The 23,823-nt window shown below is 42.0% G+C and overlaps 2 long non-coding RNA genes and 4 other non-coding genes across 7 annotated transcripts; all 6 read right to left on the minus strand.

Annotated features, from left to right (window-relative positions):
• Window positions 1-164, minus strand: LOC120830151 (U1 spliceosomal RNA). The gene has a single exon (XR_005713858.1). It is a non-coding gene; the product is annotated as a U1 spliceosomal RNA (small nuclear RNA).
• Window positions 165-1,131: 967 nt separating this feature from the next.
• Window positions 1,132-1,322, minus strand: LOC120830175 (U2 spliceosomal RNA). The gene has a single exon (XR_005713862.2). It is a non-coding gene; the product is annotated as a U2 spliceosomal RNA (small nuclear RNA).
• Window positions 1,323-9,271: 7,949 nt separating this feature from the next.
• LOC144385232 (uncharacterized) lies at window positions 9,272-13,520 on the minus strand. The gene is made up of 2 exons (XR_013451463.1): window positions 13,285-13,520; window positions 9,272-9,572 (listed from the first exon to the last, which is right to left on the minus strand). It is a non-coding gene; the product is annotated as an uncharacterized LOC144385232 (long non-coding RNA).
• A 2,034-nt stretch (window positions 13,521-15,554) lies between these two features.
• LOC120829401 (uncharacterized) lies at window positions 15,555-18,974 on the minus strand. 2 transcript variants are annotated; one of them, XR_005713668.2, is made up of 2 exons: window positions 18,702-18,974; window positions 15,555-15,906 (listed from the first exon to the last, which is right to left on the minus strand). It is a non-coding gene; the product is annotated as an uncharacterized LOC120829401 (long non-coding RNA). The 2 variants fall into 2 exon arrangements; XR_013451461.1 differs by having other exon boundaries at window positions 15,555-17,305.
• On the minus strand, window positions 16,313-16,476 carry LOC120830219 (U1 spliceosomal RNA). Its single transcript, XR_005713876.1, has one exon. It is a non-coding gene; the product is annotated as a U1 spliceosomal RNA (small nuclear RNA).
• On the minus strand, window positions 17,507-17,697 carry LOC120830119 (U2 spliceosomal RNA). The gene has a single exon (XR_005713851.2). It is a non-coding gene; the product is annotated as a U2 spliceosomal RNA (small nuclear RNA).
• Window positions 18,975-23,823: the final 4,849 nt, after the last annotated feature.

The raw sequence follows: 23,823 nt of genomic DNA on the forward strand, positions 1-23,823 counted from the left end.
CAGGGGAGAGCGCGAACGCAGTCCCCCACTACCAGAAATTATGCAATCGAGATTCCCACATTTGGGGAATTCGCAGAGGTCAGCTCAACCGGAGTGCAATGGCTAAGCCTCGCCCTGGGTGAACCACCTTCTTGATCATGGTATCTCCCTTGCCAGGTAAGTATGAGTTGTACACATCAGAGTCAGGGGAGTCTTTCACACACACACCAAGCTGACCGATGGTGCCGACCATCACGACATTAACAAACACACACTAGAAGAGCTCCAACAACCTGCAGGAAGTTCATGTAGAGTAAAGTCGTATTCACCAGGGAGGACAAAGATAATATACATTTTACTTGATAAACGATGCTCTCATTGCCCATGATGCAATGCTGTATTTTCAAAAGAAAAGACAACCTAAAACCGCCAGCTGCATCTATTTATCTCCAACAAATGAGTGACAATTCAACAGAAGGTTCACGTGAGACAAAGCAAAACTGCAATCAAAAGTGATTTGTTCCTCGTCTGGAATTCAAAAGAATGAATAAAATTACAAATGCGTTCTTTCATTTCAACCACTTCCTGTTCCTTTGTTTACTGCTTGTGCTCTACTGACACACTGACACCTATTGGTCTGGAGTAGTAATCACACTACATGTTTCTCAAATATAGATACAATTCAAGAACTGGACATGATTACATTACATTACATGTCATTTAGCTGACGCTTTTATCCAAAGCGACGTACAATAAGTGCATTCAACCATAGGGTACAAACTCAGGAGATTACCTCCATGATGACTGATTGCTGTGTGTTACATTAGATACAGATCAGGCAAATTGAAGAAATGAACACGGATTGGAAATTAATCTTTTTGATGATAGCACGGTAACAGCAATAACCATCTCCCTCATCTATTCTGTGCAGTTCAGACATACAATTTTGGGAAATGAAGCACACATTGCAGCCTATCAACAGTTTGAATCAATGGGAATAGTTACATGAATGAATGTGTTCTCCCTATACTGTGAATTAGGTTCTTTCTTAACAGAACCTCTGACATTCCCTCTTAAAGCCGTTAGTAGACACATACACCTACTATCACACCAACGCACACTGTTACTGGGGAAGTTATTTTAGACACGTTTGGGGGGTGCACCGTTCCTGGAGGTACTGCAATACCAGGTCGATGCGTGGAGTGGACGGAGCAAGCCCCTATTCCATCTCCCTATTCCAAAAATCAATTTAATATATGGTCCCCGGGTAGGGGACGTATCAGATATTAAACTGATAAGAACAGATACTACACTTGATCTTAGCCAAAAGGCCGAGAAGCGATAGCGACATCACGTCGGAGATGAGGAAGTCATTCCCCTCACTGACACTCTCACGGATGGTTTGCAGACTGAACTATAACTTTATTAACCCCCAAATAAAACAACAAGAGTGTAAAATAGCGACAATGTACCAACGGTACGATTTTGTTTGCGACATTCACGTTATACGTGTGTTTGCAAATGCGTCTCCTTGTTTACTTCCGGACACGTGGTACGCGTTAGTCCAATGCGAAGTGACGTTACAACGTCGATAAATATCATGTCAAGCTAGCAGACACAATTAAATATCAATTGTCTTTATACGAGTAGCGGTATATGCTTCCCTAAACGGCGTCTCACACCGACGATGAAAACCCTCCGTGACAGAAACTGAGGCCACAACGGAGAGGAGACGTGTGGTTTACATTACAACCCCTTTACAAGTTATAAGCCGCTGTAAAAGCAGGATAAGTGCGCAGTAATAACTATGAGTCCCGCTACCTCGACGGGAAAAAGCGCTGTAACAAAGGCGAACAACGTTAGCGGTGTCCACGATACCAGCACACATGTGCCTAATTAAGTTTGAGTAAAGTGCCATTATTAACCTTCATTATATTACCACGTAAGCACTGCATTGGCCTGCTAGTTTAACTGAGAATTAACTAGTACAGTGTGACGGTAACTAACGTGGAGCCGAGTCCTGACGTATCGTTAACCGTCAGTTAGCCGCTTATCGCCATGTGGTCATGGAGGTGAAGCACCTTCAACCTGCAGTTATTTCAGCTTCAAGTCACTTTAGACCAAAGCTCATTAATTCACTAGTTAAAGCCAACGAGCCATTGATGAATACGAGTGTTGCCACGACCCAGTTTCCATTACGCAGAGTTAAAAACAAGACAGTATAGTTTGATAGCTAAACTAATGCTAGCTGCTAATTAGCATAACAGTTAGCAAGCTTAATCAAATAACAGGTGCTGCAGTGAAATACCCTTAAATAGACGAAAACAAGTTGGCTTCGTTAGAATTGTTAACTTAATAGTGTACACGCTATTATTCCTACAAGAATGGTCTCATTCTTGAGGCAAAGGGAACTTACTGAAAGTAGTCTTGGTGAACGCTGGTGGGCGACGTGTTCCAGTGGGAGACAGCAGCGGTGTGTTGGGTGCGCTTGACCGTGTGCACAACGAGCTTTAGCTGTTAGCAGCTAGCTTTAGCCCAACTATCAACACACACCTTTATTTTAGCCAAGTGCACATTGACATATACAACGTTTTCCTGTTAGGGAATCCTACATATTATTTGACTCACATAGAAGTGGTTATGAAAAATAACACACAAGATTCAGAACAAACAAAAACTATTGGACAAGAGAGCTCAGGGTATTTTTTTTGAGAACCACAAGTTGGTGCTCAAAGCATAAGACTGTGTTTGATTCCATCTCTCTCTAAATGAGCCGCTCTTTGACCCTCGCATGAAGCAAAACAATGATTATTTCTCTGATTCACTGCTTCCACCAGTCAATAAGTATACGTCTTTATCCAAAAAGCAGCAACAACTAACCTTCACATATACATCTGTGTCATTTTTAACCGCTCTATTGTTTTTTTAGTTTGCTTTGTAAATATGTGTCTTTTCGGTCAAATTTGGTATATTTTTGTTAATTTCTTGCTCGTTTTGTTCATATTACACAGACATTTTTTCTCTTTGGGGTTATTGTTTCTGCGTCTCTTTGGTGTTGCTGCTTCTCTCTGTGGTCAATTTCTGGTGGCCGGCTGCTCGCTGAGCGATGATTTGCTGGAGTTTTACACAAACTTTTCACACATATTTTTAAAGAGACTTGTTGCACTGTGTGTTAGTCTGTTTCGGACTAACATGACCATAGATAACCAGACATAAAAAAATAAAAAGTTTTAATAATTGATTAATAAAAGTGCATTATTTCTACTTGCCTGTAAAATCTGGGATCTGTTCTTATGTCATCGGGTATCATCTTGATATTGTTTGTTTAAGTTTTATTTATTTTTGGTTGATCTTGCTTCTACAGTGTATAATATATTACCTTTTTTAATGCTGCTGTATCAGAAAGTGAAAACACTGTACAATATTGACTGGTTTATTTAATTTACAAATTAGAAATAGACAATCTGCACTGCATTAATTACAATAAATGAAGAAACAAGTGGGAATTTGCCACCTAATGTCTACCAATTACAATTTCAACTCTATAAAGACCAAACAAGTGGGTGTAGTGTTGGACAAACAGTTGTTGTGGTCTGACACTTTGATGGTATTGTCAGTAAAATGGAAAGGGGCAACGCTATGACCATTAAGTGCTTTCCTTATTTAACACTATTGCTTGTCAGGTGTTACAGTCCTTGGTCTTTTGTCACCTGCTATACTGTCCATCCATGTGGTCAGTAGCTGCTAAGGACAGAAATAAACTACAACTTCAAAATCGAGTCCACAATAGAGTAAAGTCTACAGTGACTGTAGACAGTTCCGGGTCCATAGGATCCATAAATCCATTGTCCGGTTGACCAATCAGATCACAGGAGCCGACCGTGGACGACAATCAGACCTTTACCCGAACCTTTGACGGAAACGCACGAGTCTGTCGAGGACTAATAAATTATTCTTGACAAATTATCAAGGCTAGTTATGTATTCTGCCAGACGCAGCGAAGAAGTTAATTATTCTTAGCAATAATTATTCATTAAGCCCTTTTGTCGTTTGGAGAGTTAACATCTGCTAGCGAGCGAGCTGGCCAAGACTTCGGTCGGCAGGTAACGTAACTTTTCAGCTACTTCATGTTAAACATCTCTGTAAGAAAGTTTTAACTTTATTTGCGATACCCCATAGTGAACATCTGGTGTCATTGTCCATTTCTTTTTGGACTACCTCACAGAATATGCAGAGAGCTTTCCACAAGTCCCCAGTCTCCTTGAGGCCAACATATCTACGGCCAGAGAGAGGATTTGAGCATTACACCTTTCAGGAGATGTGGGATTGGCATTGCCAGAAGCCGTCAAACTAATGGCTTGGTGGAAAATCTAAATGGGACAATTAAAAGTAAAAATAGGACTATTCTACTAAATATATTCAAATAAAACCGCTTGTGATATACTATACATGGAGAATGACTGTTTTCCTTTTTGTTATTTCAGAGCTGTGAAGAAAATGGAGCACGACCACCCGAGTGACTGGGACAGATTCATACAGCCAACTGTATTTGGACTACGAACAAAAAAGCAGTTAACAACGAAATACTCCTTATTTTTGAATGTATAGTCGGGAGGCGCGTTACCCGTCTGAAATACCAGATAATAATAAACTGCAGGCAAACATTGCAAAGACGCAGGAAAAGGGGGATGATGACCGCTTTGTAGTGGGGGACAAACATTTGCAAAAATAATATTTGAAAGGAAGAACAAAGAAAAGGGGATAAACTGGAAAAATGACTTGTTGGGTCCATACATTGTGATATAGAAGGAAAAAGGTGCTGACCTGACGACCCTACAAGGAAAACATGTTGGCAAAATAAATAGTGACCACCTGAAGAGATACGTGGAACCAGAAGTGCAGATACCCGCAAAATAGATTATTGCCACATCCACTTCTCATCCAGCACTGCAGCCCAGCCCCTTAAGGTGTTTGGGGGTTTCCCAATCCACGTCTGGACCCCCGAAATCAGACACCTTGACCTCCAGTCTTGTGTCATGCACCCGCCTCCCCCGAGGAATCCAAGTATAAACGTCAATACACTTTCAATGTAAGGACACTTGTGATGTTTTGGAACTTCATCGGTCATCAAAGCCGTAATGAGGCCTCAGTAAACAACTCTGTTTTCTAATGTCAGTACTAGCTGACATAGGAAAACGTAAAGGTGTGCTGTGGCGCAAAGTGGAGCCCTACAAGATTTTTGCCTTCAAAATTAGGGACAATTATTATTATGCTCATGCTGAAACTATGTTTGGGATTGATTTTCATATCATTTCCGGTTGTTGGTGTGCCGTGAGATTTTCTCTGTGCCTTAAGTGTGCCTTGACGCAAAAAAGGTTGAAAAACACCGGGTTAATCCACTGGTTGTACACGGCGCTCAAGGCGCTCTGCCAAACATGCCAAAGCTCGGGCTACGACGGCGAGATGCTGAAGCGCGTGAGATATGGAGCTTGTTTCAGGGCGCGTCGGAGAAGTGAAGCTGTCGTTCTTGCCGAGCACTTCATGAGATTAAAGAGCGAGAAACGGTGCCCTTTTCTTTAAAGTAGCTGAACCATCTTAACGGGGAAAATAAGTTATTCTAAAGGCCGGCGCATGCTTCTGCGTCTGCGTCGTCGCACTCGTTTCAATTCATGGTTCTGTAGGATATTAGAAACAAATATACGACCCGGTTCATAAAATTAATAAAAATGCATATAGTGTACACCAGAATACAGCCATGATTCTGAAACTGTGTAATCAATAAAGTAATGACAATATTGTAAAACTACTGTAATTCTGCAACTGTAATAGAATAATACCAATGCAGTTATGATTGTATTTGATGTAATGTAATCAACTGGAATGCATATATTTATATACTTGCACAACAACTGATATTGACTAAGGGTCATTCGAAATCTGAGTTACATTGAACTCACCTGAAGACCACTCCCAGAGGTGTGGACACTGACTTTCACACCTTTAAGCATTGTTATAAATACCTGTAGGAACCATTGTTCTCGAGTTCGCTGGTGGAGGCGACAGACGGGCACTAGGGATGGTCAAAAGGACTGACCTGGGGCCTGTTGGTTGCTGAGACCAGCGGCTCCTCAGCTGAGATGTTCTTTTTACCACAACGCCATCTCTTTTATTAAATACATTTGATTTTAACCTTTTGATCAGCGATGACCTCTGTCCGTCCGGCGTTTCTTCATTTTTGAACACAACAGTTCTAAAAGGCTTGCGTGTGTTGCAGAGCAATTCACCTCCAGAACAACAGGTGGAGTAACGAGTTGTGTTGAAGATGACCTAGAGAGTCACGTCTTTGTATGTGGAAGTTGTTGGTTTGTTTATTTATTTATCATAGACTTTATTGCCCCGTGCATCGCCACTGCTGCTTTTCATCGCGGACACATTTGTCCCGTATTTTCCTTCACAACTTGCACCTCTCGACCGGCAAACCGGCGTTTGTGGAGATCTCCCTCCATGAATCAGAGGCCATCCGCGCGTCCTTATAGTCCGTCAATGACGGCTTGTATAAGCAGTCATATTTATGCATTTCTTCTGATAAAAGCTCTTAAATCTGATCCTGTTTTCTCGTAAACATTCTTTGTTTTAATAATGGCGGTATTGTGCTATGAACCTCGCAGCATCGATTGGACCCTGAAAGCACCGCCCCCCCCATCCACCGGCCCCGACGTCAAACGTTTGACTGCAGTATCTTATGCGCCTTATAATCCATCCTCACTATGAAATTTGTCACTTGATTGACATACAGGGCAGCCAGTCTGACATCTGATCTTTTCTGACACATGTGTCACCACGCATGTGCAAACAAGCGCGCCAAAACTCTAGCAAGCTACCGAGTTGCCTAGTTAGCCTCCAATTAATTTCTTCTAAACTTAAGAAAGGGTATAAAAATGAGTGGGGGAGCTAGACCAAGTAAGAAGCCAAAAACCTACCACTTCCATACGGACTGGGAGGAGGACTTTTTTTCCCCACAAAGTCATATTCGAAGTGCGTTTGCCTCATCTGCCAGTCTACCATTGCTATTCCGAAGAAGGGAAATGTGGAGCGGCAAAAACTTTTTAAAACTTTGTAAAAAACAAAAACTTTGTAGTTTTTGTGAACAGACAAAATGCCGCTGCTGACTGACCGAAAAGTGAGCTGAGAAAGAGAAAGCTGAAGGAACTAAAATCCCAGTTTTTCGGACAGCAGTCATTTTTCTCACAGCTGACCACAAAAGTGAAGGCTGCCACCGAAGCATCATTCCGGGTGAGTCACTTCATCGTTAAGAACAAGAAGTTCTTCCAAGACAGAGAGATGGTAAAAGAGGCATTCGTTGCAGCAGCTAAACTCGTTGTTTTCCGAGATTTTAAAAACAAACCAGAAATATTATCTTCAATCAAAGTCAAGAAGTACAGTTACACGGCGCAGGGAAGCCATGGCCGAGGATTTGACCAAGCAACTTTGGAAGGATATCGTGGACTGCGAGTGTTTCTCACTGCAATTGGACGAGTCAACAGACGTGAGTGACACAGCCCAGTTGTGCATTTTTATTCGGATGATGTTTCCCGATACGACTGCAAAAGAGGAGCTGTTAACAGCACTGCCCATGAAAGAACACACGCGAGGACAGAAAATTTTTCAGTCTTTCAAAAACGTTATCGAGAAAACACAGCTCCCAGTGTGGAAATTGGTGTCCATCACCACGGACGGAGCCCCCGCGAAGGTTGGCCGCTCAAATGGATTTATTGCCAAGTGAAGGGAGGACGATGCTTTTCCAGACTTCCTCGATTACCACTGCATAATACACCAACAAGCGTTATGCGCAAAAATGCTCAACATGAGAAGAGATAATGGCTGTCGCAATGAAGATCGCCTGCTCTATTCGTGCCAGATCTCTTCAAAGACGGCTATTCCGTGCGCATCTGGAGAAGGCTGACTGCGACCACTCTGAGTTGTTGCGACACACTGATGTGAGATGGCTTAGTAGAGGGAAATTCCTGCAAAGATTTCGAGAGCTCTGTCCGGAGATTAAGGAGTTTTTCCGTGCAGCTAAACATGCAGAATACAACCAACTAAACTGCTAGACTTAGCATCAACATGTTAAATGACCTGAATGTAGAGCTGCAAGAAAAAGACAAAATTGTAATCAATATGATCAGCTGACTGATGATCATTTGGAAGTGTGCTTGAGGCTGGCTATCAGCAGCTACTGTCCGGACTATGCATCCCTAGCTGATTCCATTCAGTGAAAGTCATCAGAGTAAGGCAACAGTGTTAATTTTGGCAGCTATTTTTGATTTAGTCTTAGTCTTTAGACGAAAAATGCATATTAGTTTTAGTCACAGTTAGTCATTTTAATCCTTCTTAGTTTTACTCGATGAAAACTAGACTAAAATTTAATTAGTTTTAGTTACATTTAATCTACAACTTGTCCAAAATTGCATAATAGTCTAGCTTGCAGTACTTGGTTGTCCATCAGATGTCCCTCCTAGGACAGGTCTATAGCAGCGGTCGGCAAACTTTTTGACTCGCGGCCACAATGGGTTGTAAAATGTGACGGAGGAGCCGGGCCAAGAACAAATGGTTGAAGAGTTTGTGTGAACTGATAAATGACATGTGAAAAATCATTATATGAAAGGATTTTGTTTTTAACAAATAGCAAAGCATTTATTTGCAAGGCAATTTAACAAATTGTCAACGGTGTAACAACTTCATGAGGACCAGGGATCTAAACGCAACACTTTGTTGTCTTTGTCTGTTTACTTGCAATGCTTTTGACACGGCCACCGGAAACTTCATGGTCCTTTTATTGTTTCCACTGTGAAATTGCTTGTCCCAACTAAAGAGACCTTAACGTCCTACAATCGTTGAAATACATTATTTTCTTGGCTTCAGAACCTGCAATGAGTTTATTATGTTAGACGTGTTTGGAGAAGCCTGTAACGGAGCGTCTCATCCAGACGAGGAAACGCTGCCTGCCGTCGCCAGAGAACAGAGCAGAAAGGTCCGACAGTCTGTTAAACGGGTCTTCATGTTTCTCTGAAGCAGCTCGGCTTCAGCCTGCTAACAGGCAGCTAAACAGAGACAGCTGAGCTAAACTAAGGAAGCGCACGTTCAAACTCGCCGAAGCGTAAAATAGTCATCGCGGTCCGTAGTCGGTGCACAAGAACCACCGCTGCACCGATGCGAGTGTTCTGGGTTCGTGGATGACGTCATCATGACGCGTTAACTCCGTACGGGGCCGTACTTTGCCTGTCTGTTGTCTGTTGGGTGCGGGCGAATTTAGGGGGAAAAGCATTGTGACTTAGTCAACAATCAACATGTTTGTCTCGTCTCGTTAACGAAAGTTAGAATAGATTTAGTCGTAGTTTTAATTTTTTAAGATCGTTTTCGTCACGTCTTAGTCTCGTCTTAGTCATGGAAAAAATTTTGTCAATAGTTTGTTGACGAAATTGATGATGGGCATCATGACTGGGTAAGATTAAAAAATATAATACATTACTCATCTACTGCAATGCTTCTCCTCAGATCCAGAGTACAACATGTGGGCTGTGGTTCCATGGGCTCTGCATTGGAAAACCATTGTTAAAACACATTTCGAATGCGATATTATAATGTTCGAATGTAAAAAACTAAACAAAAAAACGACGGCAACAGCAGCGCGACTCTCTGCTTTGAGGGTGAGCGCGGGCCTGAGGTCAGGGAGAGGTCACAGGTCACTGCTGGCAGTTGACTCACGTGGAAGATGGCAGAAAGTGCAGAACACAGCTTGACCGCAGCAGAGAAAGTGATTGTAACCCCCAAAAATCTAAATGGTCAGTTGATGGTAAACTTGCTGAGCCTGCAGCTAAAGTAGTGTGTATGCTATGTAAGCCAGAGTTAGCTTACCCTTCAACAACTAGCAACTTGAGGCTATATCTCCAAAATGTGCACCCAAGTGAATATGGCATAATATGTCAAACGTCATCGAAACACCCACATCTTGATACATATTTTGCACCGTCCGCCACAAGTTTGTTGTCTGCGGCACAACAGGAGGCATGCACACAAAAATTGATTTTGTTCATATGCAAGGACATGAGGCCGATCAGTGTGGTGGAAAGGATAGGCTTCAGGGAGTTCTGTGAAGCACTGGAACCGAGGTATTGTATCCGTGGAACAGTCACCAATAGAATCGTAGAATTGTATTTCTTTCATGCATAGAGGTCACTACAGTGGACAGCTTTTCAAATGTTGTTTTCTAGAGATGCTCCGATCTGATCGGCGTTCTCAAAACGGCCGATCAAATTTGGCCGATCAGATTTTTTTTTTTTTGAAAAGCTTGTGATTGGCTGTCTCTCCACAGGGTTCTTACACATTTTGACCAATGAATTTCCATGACTTTAAACCAAATTCCATGACCAAATATTTAGTGAAATCTCGGTATATACACATGAAAAATTGAGAAAATGTAGTGTTCAAACTAACAATGAGGATTGTAAATAAAATGACATAGGCCCTTTGAGTCAACACGCTGGACAACGTTAGACTCTTGAAGTGGGGCGCGAGCCCAAACGAGCAGAGATAGGAGCATTTGCTTTCGCCACAAGCAAATTGCGCCGCGATCTGGCTATCAGGGAACATCCGGCGAAGGAGGTGACTGACATCTTCGGATGACTTAAAAGAAAAATGCGAATTGGCAACCTTCAGTGCCCACATTACCTCCGCGGTGAGAATGTCATTTTTCGTAACCGCGCCATCGTTTAACGTCGTCTGCTTGTTGGCCGAAGCAAGCAGCGCACTCGGCGTAGCACTTGCCGTAGCCGCTGTAGCGAAAAGGACGGAGATAGGGGTCACTGTCGCTCCGCTAGCAGCAGCGCTCCGATGTCGGCTCCCCTTCGCATGGCTAGTTAATGCCGCCTCACCCATGTTCGAAATGTCAAAAGATTTGCCTCCACACAACCTGCATTTTGCTCTTCCCGGGTCTTGGTCGGTTGTAATCCATGCTGTGAATTTATCCAAAAGCAGCCAAGCATTATTAAATCGACATTTTCCTGGCATAGTGAATTTTACCGTTGACGAACAGAGCTACTGTTATAACTCAGGAAAGCGAACGGCATGTCACGTGTTACGGTGCGTTCACTCGCAGCGCGAATAATTGACATTGCGAGTATGAGAGCGTATGCCTGCTTATATCTTTACTTTAAAATCAAATTAAATGATTTAAAATTCAGCGTAAATGAACGACAAAAATATGAATATAACACATTTCCATGACTTACCATGACTTTTGGGATTTTATTTTTTTCCATGACTTTTCCAGGCCTGGAAATGAGCATTTCAAAATTCCATGACTTTTCCAGGTTTTCCATGACCGTACGAACCCTGTCTCCATGTTATTAAATTTCATTGGCCCCCGTCTTAAGTGGCGGGTAGGTGAAACCACTGAGACAAAATGGCTTCGCCGGTCTGGCAATATTACAAGGTGTCGGAAAAAGATAATAAATTTGCAGTTTGCAACGTCTGCTCAAAAGTAGTTCCCCGTGGAGGAACGCGTCAAAGGGGTTTCAACACCACGAACCTCATACGGCATTTGAAGGCTTGTCACATTAAGGAATTTGAGGAGTTTACGAAGTTGGCGAGCGTTAAGGCAGATAAAGTCAAAGAGCGTGCAACCTCTTCCCAAACTCCACTCACTCAGCTGACCGTAACAGAGACATTGAAACGACAGCAACCATACAGCAATGACAAGAGACGAAAGGAATTAAATGCAAAGGTAATGGAATTCATATGCCTTGATCAGCAGCCGCTGTCTGTTGTGGAAGACGCCGGGTTCAAACGCCTTGTATCCTGCTTGTATCCACGCTATACGCTGCCGGGCCGAAAATACCTAACTGATGTTTGTCTGCCGGAATTATACCGAAATGTCTACACGCACATCGAGAGCCTTATGAAGAACAACATCAGGGCAGTTAGCTTCACGAGTGACATTTGGAGTTCGAGTGTCTGTCCTGTGTCTATGCTGAGCCTAACTGCGCAGTTTATTAAGCAGCACGAGTCTTCCTCTCCGCACCTTGTACAAGTGTAGATAGCGAGCGACTTTTCAGCGCAGCAGGACATATTTTAGATGAGAAGAGGAACAGGTTTTCTCCTAAAAATGCTGAGATGCTTATATTTATCAAGGCAAATCTGCCAGTGATGCTGCTTAATCAGAAGTAAGGTTTGAATACTCTAGTATGCCCCCTCTCCGAGTGAGTTGAGTGAGTGAAGTATGTGAGTGAGTGAGACACTATACAGATAGATATACAGGTTGTTTAATTGCTGACTTCCTGTGCACCTTTAATCTTTATTCTGTCTGTTATTTCCTCCTATAAGCTCCAAGTTCTATTGAGAGCCTCTAGAGAGTGGAATGTTGCACATGTCATTCTATTGTTGTGATTTTCATTTAAAGATTTATATTTTTATTATTGTTTTAATATTTATTATTATTTACACATTTTATAGTAAGCGAGAGAGCTTTTCTACATTGGAATGTTGCACGTTCCCTGCAATAAAACTGATGGTTGTCAATTCATGATACTCTCTCGTCTCGTAATTTAAATACTTAAAATACAAAACCAATGTTGTTAAGAATAATTCATTTCATAAATAATGCTACACAATAAATAGAATTAGGGATGCACCGATCCACATTTTTTCACTTCCGATCCGATCCCGATACCTAAATTTGGATATCGGCCGATACAGATAATATTCCGATACCAGAGCTGTGTTTGAAAAACAGGAAATCCTGTTAACAGAAAAAATTCTGAAAACAAATTTGAAACTAAGGGTTTCAGATTGATTGTCAATATTTATTTAATTTCATAAATGTCAAATACTTGAGTCTTAAAAATTTAGAAATATGAAAAGTGCAAGTGTGAACATCTTACACACACACATACACACTTGACACAGTCTCACTCACTTGTTCACAAAAATAACAGCACAAATCAAGTAAACTGACTCTTGTATCATGAACAACATGTCAAATATCTGAAGAGAAGTGCAATAAAATAACTGTAAACATCTTACACACATACACACTTGACACAGTCTCACTTACTCATTCTCACACGCAATCACACTTACTCTCTCTCACACACACACACGCAATAAGTTTTAAAACAGTGTGCATCAGAACAGCGCTTAAGATGACCTGGAATAAACTAAACACCGAACTATTCTTTAAAAGAAAACAAAAATTGAATGTCTCAAAGTTGACTCTGAGGAAGTGATGTAGTGTTCAACAAATCTTACATCGGCAGGTTCTTCTTGAGGAATATGAGCATTTCTGCTCTCTCTGCAGTTAGACGATTCCTTTTTTCATCCACGATATTGGCTGCCGTGCTAAACAGTCTAGCCTCAGTGCTATCCTGCTATCCTGCTAGCTGGCTGCAAACTGTGGAATGGATTCCTGAACGGAGGCGCGGCTCAATGAGACAGTTATGAGACACGCTCAGGAAATCCATTCCACAGTTTGCAGCCAGCTAGCAGACTATCAGGCGGGGATCACTTTTGGAGTCATTTCACCAGACGACGGTAAAGCGCAGACATGGCTCATTGATATATCGGAAATCTCCAAAGGTTGTATCGGAAAATCCGATACCCGAATTACTCTGGTATTGGGTCCCGATACCGGATCGGATCGGCCCCATCCATAAATAGAATGCTTAAATCGACACCGTGATCGGTATTATCGGATCGGCAGATACTGATTTCAGTGATCGGTGATCGGCACCAAAAAACCTGATCGGAGCATCTCTATCGTTTTCTTGTATTTGCATGGGTTTGGCATAGTTATGCATAAGCCACTATCGCTATTGCATCGTCCCAAAAATTGCCACTGAGTGGTGCAAGATAAAGTTCTCAAAACCAAGCTGGCTGGCAGACAGTCAGAAACGTCCAGTTGGGTATCTAGAACCGGTGCCATATTGGTACTTCTTTACTTCCATTCCACCCCTTTGGGCATGAAACACAAGGGCATCTATGGCACAGGTACATGCAGAATCAACAGGCTCCATGGAGCACAACTGAAACTGCAAAAGGAACTCAAAAGGAAGGAAGAGGAGCTTGCTGTTGTCAACAATGCTCAAAACATCAGTGTCACACGCTGGTTAGACAGTCCAGTGATCCACATAGCCTATTCCTGCACTGGCCAGTCCCCACCAAATGTGGCCCTGAGATGGAGCAAGAAAGAAATGAATATGCACCCAAAGGCCATTTTCTGTGAAGCTGTGATAATCAGAATATGGGAGAGAAGATCTCATGGATCATAATTAGGGCTGCAACTAACAACTATTTTTGTAAATTGACTATTTTTTCGTTTAGTCGACTAATCTAACGATTATTTAGGGATCACAGCACCTCAGACAGAATAAAGAAATCAAAGACAAAGATGTGGTTCACCCACAGACGGGTGGACATTCCTAGCGACAGCATCCTATGTAACAGCCCATTGGATTAATGCGGATTGGAAAATGCATAACAATGTGCGAGGAACAAAAGAGCTTCAGGTAAAACACACTGCAGAGAATGTAGGCAAATGGATTCAAGAGATCTTGGACGTTTTTGACATACAAAGTGGATCTGTGATTGCCATCACAAAGGACAATGCCACTAATTATGCAGTGGAGAGACATCTTCAAACAGTAAATATACCATGTGTGGCGCACACAAGTTTATTGTGTGCGCCACAAGTTGTGATGTGCGTAAAGGGCTCGGGGTCAGAGCCATTGAAATCCCCGTTAGTAGGCTGAAAGTGGCGGCCTCACATTACAGCAAATCTTCCGTCAACAGATACCTCCTTGAGCAGAAACAACAACTATTAGGATTGAAAATAGAGAAGCTGATCAACGGCTGTCCAACGTGACGGAACAGCACATATGAAATGATCTGCCGTGCATCGGAGCAGCAAGCAGCTGTGTCTGCTGTCGTCTTCGAGAAAAAACTGTCAAGAATGGAGCTGACCCCAAGCGAATGGTCCCTAATGGAAAAGGTGAGCCTAGTGTACGAAATATGTACCGTAATAGGGTGGACAAATGCAAAACTGTCCTAAACATTGTTTAAATAGGTAGAATGATGGCCCTAATTTACTGTGTGTGAATGATATTAATACGATGGATAAATGCAAACCTATCAATCTAATATCAACGCATATTATATTTACTTATTTATTGCAGGTGCAAGAAGGTCTCATTGTATTAATTTGTCTTGTTATTGACATAGATTTGAATTTCTGGTTGCGCATTAGGCTATGTGTTTTTTTAAAGGGAATATTCAAACGTCATTTTTGACAACCCTACACGATACGCCCACTATACACCAGATGTCTTAGTTCACCCTGAACCAAAACGTTTCCGAGATACTGACAATGAACAATAGGATCACAAATAAGGAAAACAATGAGGAATTGTTCAAGCTCGAGTGGTCGACGGCGTAGCGCAGCCGTCTTGAAACGTATTATTATTTTGCTCGACAGGGTTCGAATCCAGGTTGTGTCGATCTTTCATTAAATATATTTTCTTAAATTCATTTCTTCACACGTAGCAGAGGCGTAGTGCTCACTTATACAATCGTAATCATTGCAATGGATATGTGATTCGTTCTGAACATTCTCAGCAATCTGTTTGCGAATGTGTGACGAATCAGGTGACACAAGCAGACAACATCTGCCGCTGTTCGGTGAACACAAACACTCCCGTGTAGGCAAACCAGTAGGTTCAAAAACCAGTAGGGACGTAACACCGGCAGCAGGAGTTGAGGCCGTCCTGTGGTTCCGTCCTCTGAGGCCAAACACTGCGTCTGAGATCCCGTTGGTATTCCACCGAGCAACAGCGCCCATCAGGTGAACTTGAGGGGGCCGTGCTGCACAACGGGGACCTGAGAAAAGGAAAAACTTTAATGCCAATTTGTCTTGATGACTCCACACAAGAAAACAGCTAGTACATAAAGACAAACACCATATTAACACGTTCATAAGTTATGTATCACGCAACACAATCTTCATTCATTTATTCAATGCTTCACACACCAAAGCCATGGTGTCTTTTCATTTATTGTACACTTGATGGCGAAGTAGAGAAAATAAAGCACCATGAAACTGTGTGACACGATTGGATGGAAAGCTTCCATGCGTCAAGTTTCAACTCACCATTACTACAGCAGACTCATAAGGACATGATATATTGCTTTGAGTCTTCCAGAGACTTGATGCAGAGGAGCACAAAAACTGCTTCTCCCATCCCGGATTAAATCACCATGATAGGTTTTTCCTTTGACATGTTATCAGGGGAGAGCGCGAACGCAGTCCCCCACTACCAGAAATTATGCAATCGAGATTCCCACATTTGGGGAATTCGCAGAGGTCAGCTCAACCGGAGTGCAATGGCTAAGCCTCGCCCTGGGTGAACCACCTTCTTGATCATGGTATCTCCCTTGCCAGGTAAGTATGAGTTGTACACATCAGAGTCAGGGGAGTCTTTCACACACACACCAAGCTGACCGATGGTGCCGACCATCACGACAACGGAAACACACACTAGAAGAGCTCCAACAACCTACAGGAAGTTCATGTAGAATAAAGTCGTATTCACCAGGGAGGACAAAGATAATATACATTTTACTTGAGAAACGATGCTCTCATTTCCCATGATGCAATGCTGTATTTTCAAAACAAGAAAATATAAAATCGCCAGCTGCATCCATTTATCTCCAACAAATGAGTGACAATTCAACAGAAGGTTCACGTGAGACAAAGCAAAACTGCAATCAAAAGTTATTTGATCCTCATCTGGAATTCAAAGGAAAGAATACAATTACAAATGCGTTCTTTCATTTCAACCACTTCCTGTTCCTTTGTTTACTGCTTGTGCTCTACTGACACCTATTGGTCTGGAGTAGTAGTCACACTACACGTTTCTCATAAATACAATTCAATTAAGAACTGGACATGATTGTGTGACACCCACCAATGTGTTTACACACGTGTGTCAATGTCTGAAGTGAACAGTATATTGTATAGAAATGTTATAACCAGGGAACTGAAATACCTTGTTGTATGGAATAAAGATTCCATCCTGTAGCCAGCAGGGGGCAGAGTGGCGCTCTGTTTTGCTCTAGACTGGCTTTACGGCAGTGAAAGAATTTGCGACCGTAACGTCACGAGTGACGTTTCCTCATTCTGCTGAGCGAGGCGCAATGACAGACGTGTAAGAGCTGTGTGTCATTTGTGTGTCCGGTCTACAGAATCACATCATCTACTTGGTACCAATCCTGGTACCTGTAACAATTACCTCCATGATGACTGATTGTTGTGTGTTACATTAGATACAGATCAGACATATTGAAGAAATGACAACTGATAATTCAGCTATTTCTTAATAAAACCGCGGACATTCCGTCTTGATGCCGTAGACACATACATCAACTATCAAATACACCAACGCACACTGTTACTGGGGAAGTTATTTTAGACACGTTTGGGGGGTGCACCGTTCCTGGAGGTACTGCAATACCAGGTCGATGCGTGGAGTGGACGGAGCAAGCCCCTATTCCATCTCCCTATTCCAAAAATCAATTTAATATATGGTCCCCGGGTAGGGGACGTATCAAATATTAAACTGATAAGAACAGATACTACACTTGATCTTAGCCAAAAGGCCGAGAAGCGATAGCGACATCACGTCGGAGATGAGGAAGTCATTCCCCTCACAGACACTCTCACGGATGGTTCGCGGACTGAACTACAACTTTATTAACCCCAAATAAAACAACAAGAGTGTAAAATAGCGACAATGTACCACCGGTACGATTTTGTTTGCGACATTCACGTTAAACTTGTTAAACGTGTGTTTGCAAATGCGTCTCCTTGTTTACTTCCGGACACGTGGTACGCGTCAGTCCAATGCGAAGTAACGTTACAACGCCGATAAATATCACGTCAACTAGCAGACACAATTAAAGAAATTGAGGCCACAACGGAGAGGAGACGTGTGGTTTACATTACACGTGCAGTCCACACTGAAGTTATAAGCCGCTGTAAAAGCAGAATAAGTGCGCAGTAATTACTATGAGTCCCGCTACCTCGACGGGAAAAAGCGCTGTAACAAAGGCGAACAAGGTTAGCGGTGTCCACGATACCATCACACATGTGCCTAATTATGTTTGAGTAAAGTGACATTATAAAACCTCCATTATATTACCACGTAAGCACTGCATTGGCATGTTAGTTTAACTGAGAATTAACTAGTACAGTGTGACGGTAACTAACGTGGAGCAGAGTCCTGACGTATCGTTAACCGTCAGTTAGCCGCTTATCGCCATGTGGTCATGGAGGTGAAGCACCTTCAACCTGCAGTTATTTCAGCTTCAAGTCACTTTAGACCAAAGCTCATTAATTCACTAGTTAAAGCCAACGAGCCATTGATGAATACGAGTGTTGCCACGACCCAGTTTCCGTTACGCAGAGTTAAAAACAAGAGTTTAGTTTGATATGCTAATTAGCAGCTAGCATTAGTTTAGCTAACAGTTAGCTAGCTTAATCAAAGAACAGGTGCTGCAGTGAAATAGACCCTTAAATATACGAAAACAAGTCGGCTTCGTTAGACTTGTTAACTTAATAGTGTACACGTTATTATTCCTACAAGAATTGTCTCTTTGAGTCAAAGGGAACTTACTGAAAGTAGTCTTGGTGAACGCTGGTGGGCGACGTGTTCCAGTGGGAGACAGCAGCGGTGTGTTCGATGCGCTTGACCGTGTGCACAACGAGCTTTAGCTGTTAGCAGCTAGCTTTAGCCCAATTATCTACACACACCTTTGTTTTAGCAAAGTGCACATTGACATATACAACGTTTTCCTGTTAGGGAATCCTACATATTATTTGACTCACATAGAAGTGGTTATGAAAAATAAATAAATGCACACACAAGATTCAGAACAGACAAAAACGAGAGCTCAGGGTATTTTTTAAGATTCACAAGTTGGTGCTCAAAGCATAAGACTGTGCTTGATTCCATCTCTCTCCCTAAATGAGCCGCTCTTTGACCCTTGCATGAAGCAAAACAATGATTATTTCTCTGATTCGCTGCATCCACCTGTCAAGAATTAGGAATCAGAAATCAGGAAACATTTATTGCCAAAATATGTCAGACATACAAGGAATTTGTCTTGGCGGTTAGTGCGTGACAGCAGACAGTGTAACAATAGACAACAAGACAGCAGTGCACAAGTAATAAAATAAAGTAAAATGAAATGCTAATGCAATGGGTTAGTAGAATAAGGCTATGGGTTAGTATAAAACTAGAGAATAAAGTTAAAAATGTAAAATATTAAAAAAGTTAAAAAATATTAAGCATAAAGTGCACAGTCACACAGGGTGATGGGGGAAGGTGGGGCTCTGTTTCGCCGGAAATCCACAACCATCTCCACTGTCTTTAGAGCGTGGAGCTCCAGGTTGTTCTGGCTGCACCACGACACCAGATGAGGAATCAGGAAACATTTATTTACCAAAATATGCCAAACATACAAGGAATTTGTCTTGGCGGTTAGTGCGCGACAGTAGACAGACAAGACAGCAGTGCACAAGTAATAAAATAAAGTAAAATGAAATGCTAATGCAATGGGTTAGTAGAATAAGGCTATGGGTTAGTATAAAACAAGGGAATAAAGTTAAACATTTTAAATATTAAAAAAGCTAAAAAGAAAAATATTAAGCATAAAGTGCACTAACGAATAAGTAACAAAGTGACGAGTGACGACAAAGTGCTGAATTGCAGTTAAAGTGGCATGTGCAGTATGAGGGGGAGTGACCGGTGCAGTGTTATAGTCAGGCAGTGGGGGACCGGCTCTGTTGATGAGCCTGACTGCCGACGGGAAGAAACTGTTCGCGTGGCGGGAGGTCGTAGTCCTGATGGACCTCAGCCTCCTGCCAGATGGAAGGGGCACAAACAGTTTTTGTCCGGGGTGAGAGGGGTCGGCCACGATCTTTTTAGCACGCTTCAGAGACCTGGAAGCGAACAAGTCCTGCAGGGACGGCAGATTGCAGCCGATCACCAGAGGATGGACTCGATGATGGCCGTGTAGAAGTGGACCTTCATCGTCTTTGGCAGGTTGAATTTCTTCAGCTGCCTCAGGAAGAACAACCTCTGCTGAGCCTTCTTTGTGATGGAGCTGATGTTCAGCTCCCACTTCAGGTCCTGGGTGATGATGGAGCCCAGGAACGGAAGGAATCCACAATAGTGACGGGGGAGTCACACAGGGTGATGGGGGAGGGTGGGGCTCTGTTCCGCTGGAAATCCACAACCATCTCCACTGTCTTCAGAGCGTTGAGCTCCAGGTTGTTCTGACTGCACCACGACACCAGATGGTCAGACTCCCACCTGTAGGCGGACTCATCACCACCAGAGATCAGTCCAATGAGGGTGGTGTCATCCGCAAACTTCAGGAGCTTGACGGACTGGTGACTGGAGGTGCAGCTGTTGGTGTACAGGGAGAAGAGCAGAGGGGAAAGAACGCACCCTTGGGGGGAAGCGGTGCTGATGGTCTTTTTCCAAAAAGCAACAACAACTAACCTTGAAATATATATCTGTTTGTCATTTTGAACCTCTGTACTGTTTTTAGGCTGCTTTGTAAATACTTTGCATTTTTTGGTTGAATATGATGCATCTTTTCGGTCAAATTTGGTGCCTTTTTGTTAATTTCTTGCTCGTTTTGTTAATATTACATAGACATTTTTTCTCTTTGGGGTCATTGTTTCTGCTTCTCTTTGGTGTTGCTGCTTCTCTCTGAGGTCGTTTTCTGGTGGCCGGCTGCTCGCTGAGAGATGATTTGCTGGAGTTTGAGCTGAAGGAGTTTCTGGTTAAGCTCAATGATTTCAGTTCGACACGTTGGCGTCAAACAATTGACATATAATTTCTTTTGAGTTACTTTTTTTTTGTTTAACATGTGCTTCTAAATCAAATTAGCTGTATCCATTGATTGTGACTTCTTCACTAGCAGACAGTCCTGCTGTGCACAACAAACCTCCATTCCACCACACAAACGTTGTTTCAGACTAACATAACCATCGGTAACAACGGGACACATTAAAACATTTGTTTTTAAATAAAAGTGCATTCTTTGTACTTGGGCTTCTAAGTTTCTCGTCTAAATATCACAATAATAATAATAATAGAAAACATACCTGCACAATGGCTGGATGCAGAATTCCTGATCTCGTAAGTAACTACTTCTCAAATGCATTTAATTTTGTGGCATTACAACTAGTGTATAAGCCAATCTCGCATCAATATGCCATCTCTATAAGAAGTCAAATGAGTTGGTATTAGCGAATTACCATTTAAAGGAGAGCCTCTATATCTTTAGCAATGTTTAAATAATTGAACTAATAGGACTTGTGACTGCCGTTTAGCTTTTGAAATGTTTTCAATTTTTTTTACATGTTTGATCTGTTCTTATAATGTCATCAGGTATCAATTATCTTGATATTGTTTAACTTCTATTTCTTTTTGACGTTTGATTTGGTTGATCTTGCTTATTTATTTATTACTTTTTTTGAATGTTGCTGTATCAGAAAGTTCTTCAGGTTTGATTCTGATTTGAGTGCAGAAAGAAACACGGAGAAAAGGATTTGGTTTCTTGTTTTAATGATTGAACTGACTCACTGACGTGAGCTTTAAAATCAGGAATCAGGAAACATTTATTGCCAAAGTATGTCAAACATACAAGGAATTTGTCTTGGCGGTTGGTGCGTGACAGTAGACAGTGTAACAATAGACAACAAGACAGCAATCTGTGTTTGATGTTTACAAAAGTGAGACCTAAAAGAATGTGTGTGAGTGACCAAGTGTACGCAACTTGCAGGAGGGAATGTGCCGGTGTTTCTCTGTCCGCTCCCCGACATCCGTCCGCCCCCAGGGGAACACTGTACAATATTGAATGGTTGATGTAATTTACAAATTAAAAATACAGACTTTGAATCTGTACAGCATTAAATACAATGAATGAAGAAAAAAAAGAAAATTGGCAGCCTAACGTCTACCAATTACAATTTCAGCTGCTAAGGTTAGAAATAAACTACAACTGGTTCAACACCGAGTCCACATAGAGCAAAGTCTGCATCAGAAGTCTTTAACAGGAGGTCGCGACATTTTTGGTTGTTAAGACATTTTTTTTTTTTAATTAAAAAAAAAAAATTCAACCATTTTTTTTGTCTACAGAATCAGAATTGTCTTTATTGTCTTTAAATACACATTAACATGAATCCAGCATGCTGTTGCGAACGGATAAGCGGATCTTCAGTCCGCAATACAGTACACACATTCAGCTTCCCACGGGAGCTCTCTCAAGCTGGACACCGGTACACTCACAGCATCATTTTATGCAAATACGACAGCACAGGCACCATCCAATCAGATTCCATTTACGCTCACGACTAAAGAGCGCAAAGCTAAAAAATAAAAGATGGCGGACCAAACTCCATAGAATAGGGGCTGTAAAGGACCTCTGAGAGAGTGGATCGTTTTATTATATTATTACTTTTTGGTGTTTTATTTTGCGTATTTTGTGACTGGAGTTGGCGTATTTCCGGTTGCGCTTTTATTTTGACGGTTGGCAAACCGGAAGTAAGCGGTTAATAGCGGGAGGAGAAACAAAAATATGTTAAAAAAATGGAAAAGAACGGGAAACAATTATTAAAGCACGGAAAGAGTTACGTTTTATTAGTTTAGCACCCAGTGACATGGGCACAAGGTTAGTATCTTTTCAATTTTGTAAAATATTGTTAACGGGTTTTTTTCTGTTCTGTGTAAGATTCTAATCAGTGTTCATATTTATTTTCCTCTGAGTTCTTACGGTGTTCATTAAAAATCATCAGTTTAAGACTCCAGACCATGATTCAGCCGGGGATGCTACCCCTGCTCCATCACGCCATCAGTTTTGGGGTCTTTTGCCTGAAAAACGTTGAAGACCCCTGTTCTACAGTGACTGTAGACAGTTCCGGGTTATGATTGGTCAACTTGACTGTGGACTTCCAAGTGATCTGATTTAGGAGCCGACTGTGGACTTCCAATCAGATCACAGGAGCCGACTGTGGACTTCCAATCAGATCACAACAGCCGACCGTGGACTTCCAATCAGATCACAGGAGCCGACTGTGGACGACCATTACCCAAACGATACCGCACGAGTGCCGAAGCTGTAAATTACTACTTCATGACAATTATACAGGCTAATTATCAAGTCTATATTTGACCTATTTACAAGTAGATGAAAGAGATAAATATAACAAGTGTTAACACCAATCAGGCAATTGAGTCCATCTTGAACAATTGTGGCAATTTATTGAGAGCACTGTCCAGCTGTACACAAACATCTGGGTAAAGCACATCCCATCTCTGCAGCTCACTGGTCCTGAGCGCTTTGTTGGTGTGACACTTGTTTTAGTGAGTCCACCTCTTCACTCTGCAGCTACTGATGCATCCGGCTTCGCTGGCCTAGTAACTGGGGATACTCTTCCTTAAAATAAGAGTTGAATGTTTAACAATGGTGCAATCGAGAAGCTGCCCTAAAATAAGGCTCTGAGGAGGAACTAAAATGGACGAACAGTGATTTTTAAGGCTTTAAGGCTTACTATTTTTAAAATAGTAACACATCTGAAGGCAATAAAACTGAGTAAGTTTTCTTTGGACCACAGATTCTTGCCAACATTAGATCCTCTCATCCTTTGACCTCTTCAGTTTGACCATTTCATTCAGGATTGAAGTGGCACAAATAATCATTAGGTTAGGTAGGTTAATTATT

Source organism: Gasterosteus aculeatus, chromosome 1 (genome assembly GCF_964276395.1).
Source record: "Gasterosteus aculeatus chromosome 1, fGasAcu3.hap1.1, whole genome shotgun sequence".
NCBI classification, from domain to species: domain Eukaryota; kingdom Metazoa; phylum Chordata; class Actinopteri; order Perciformes; family Gasterosteidae; genus Gasterosteus; species Gasterosteus aculeatus.